We start from the raw sequence: 2431 nt of genomic DNA, 5'->3' as shown, positions 1-2431 counted from the left end.
GCGTTTTCGTTAGAGCAGATAAAGAAAATAAGTCAAGAAACTCATTGTCACTTAAATTTCAAACTTTTTATTTGATGGTACAGAAAAGTGCTGCAAATCATCTTAGTTATTGTCACTTAGCAACTTAGCACATGACTTGAATATCTAATTACATATCATTAAAGAGACACAAACAACATCATTTAAATAAATTTTTCAAACTTTTCTAGGCATTTGAATATGATTCTAGTCTTCTCCAGAAACAAAAAGACACAGTATACTGTATTACCTTTGCATACTTTTCTCAAGGACACATGCAAATTCAACACACTAACCTACTCTACCTGTACATGTTTGTCAATTCCTTGCAAGGTACACAATAGACATGAGATGTACTTAACTTCTGTTTACGATGTGAAATCATGTATCTTAATCTTAACACACAATTTTTTTCCGTACCTCTTTCTAATTGCTATGTCTTTCATTCTGCAATATCATCACTAAAACCAATGCTACTGAGTCTTCTGGAGTGAATCATCCGTCTCTTATTTACAAAGAAAACACCTCAAGCACCTCAAAGAATCCATCACCCTTCTCGATAAGGGTAGTGGTACTAGTGCAGCGGTCCTACGGATAAAAAAGATAGATCACCGCCCCTATGGTAGAATGTTACCAAACGAGAATCTAACTGGCAGCCGATCCAGGGCCTTCCATTACATGTATCAATTTTCAGATCTATATCAGCTCAGCCCCATGGCTAGATGAACTGAAGAACATTAGTCGGTTCCGAATATAGAATGTTTTGCAAATATAATTTCGTGCTCATATCTTTCAATTTTCCTTCGGAAGAGCACTCAAATGATTAGGTTTTATCTGAAATATTAGACTTCGCTTAACGCAAAATCTCCATGAAATGTTTTACATATATGGTACACCATTAAGATGTAAGTAGTTTCAATTATTTGCGATAAAAGCATGCTTTTTGGAGCACTCGTTGAATTATGACTAGCGTAACTGTCCATTTGTCAGAATTTAAACCATTATTCATTTCTAGACATAGCTTTCTACTTTAAATTCTTTCTTAATTTGGTTGATGCAATGTGATGGAGAATCGTCGTTCTGTTCTACAATAATCCGGACGTGTCTTGGACTCTCCGTTTCCCGGCGAGAGACGTTTAAAGCTTGTTTAGAATACGCAACTCTCACCATTGTACGCCTATAGCCTTGTACAGGTGGGATGTCACTATTCAACGTGCGGTCGCTTCGTCTTGTAGACTGTCGTTTGTGGCCTTGCCAGAGTAACCGTTTGATGTCCTTTTTGAAGTTGTCCGATAGAAATACATAGATGAACGGGTTCATGCATGAGTTCGCGTAGGCAAGGCAGTGAGCCGTAAGCTTGAGCACAAGCGTCCCCAATGTGTAAGGAAAGTTACCGAAGCTCAGCCACATTGTTGTCACGTGGTGAGGGAGCCAGCAGATTCCAAAGACAGTGACGACAACTATGACCATTTTGACAGCTTTCTTCTTCGCACTAATAGCCTTTTTCATGCCGCTCCACTTCTCGCTCTGTTGGAGCACACGTGGGACACACCACAACTCCCGCAAAATGTTGATATAACAAAAGGTGATCAGGATGAAAGGAAGAACATAACTGATGAAGAAAAGCGATGCTATGAAAATCGGTCTACCTTGAGAATTGGGCCACTTGTCATAGCAAAGACGAAACCAGCCGTCAGACCAATGCTCTCTGTACAAGTTGTAGTAGAGAGCATACGGCGAGGCTGTTGCAAAGGACACTGTCCAAATGACTAGACAGGAAACTGTAGCTACTTTCCACGTGCGAAGGTAAGCAGTTGTGATCGGGTACATCACGGCCAGGAACCTGTCGAAAGACATTGCCGTGAGGGTGAAAGTGCTGGAGAGCATTGTTACATAGATGAGGTAGTTGACAAACTTGCACATGAATCCACCGAATATCCACTCGGGTAACGTGTATATGGTGCCTTGGAATGGTACGCAAAACACAATGAACATCAGATCGGCAATGGCAAGGTTTAGGATGAATACGCTTGTGGTGCTGCGACGGTTTCTCTTATTGCAGGTCATGATGACGATGACGAGAGCGTTGCCTGTAACACCGATTAGAAATATTATGGAGAACACAACTGGAATAGCGATCGCCTGTGGCTTCAAAGATGAAGTCATGTTGTCTGGAGCCAGTAGAGAATCGTTAAAGATCAAAGAACTGTTGTTCGTCATGATGTCCGTTCTCCAGCAGTAGAAGGGTTGTCAACAATTCTGGTCCGTAATTCTTCAAAGTAAGGACTCTTTCCAAAGAATAGTTTTTGTCTTGTTTGCTGAATGCTGTTATAGACTATCTACAGCATGTGAACAATTTTGCGTTCTTAGAAAGCATCCAACTGCAATGGGTGATGGCAAATTGGACGGTCGT

The 2431-nt window shown here is 40.8% G+C and overlaps 1 pseudogene; it reads right to left on the bottom strand.

The window, feature by feature from the left end:
- Positions 1–487: 487 nt before the first annotated feature.
- On the bottom strand, positions 488–2212 carry LOC136446178 (galanin receptor type 1 pseudogene; annotated as a pseudogene).
- Between the last annotated feature and the right edge of the window lie 219 nt (positions 2213–2431).

Source organism: Branchiostoma lanceolatum, chromosome 12, assembly GCF_035083965.1.
Source record: "Branchiostoma lanceolatum isolate klBraLanc5 chromosome 12, klBraLanc5.hap2, whole genome shotgun sequence".
NCBI lineage: Eukaryota > Metazoa > Chordata > Leptocardii > Amphioxiformes > Branchiostomatidae > Branchiostoma > Branchiostoma lanceolatum.
This window is presented reverse-complemented; position numbering and strand designations above follow the sequence as displayed.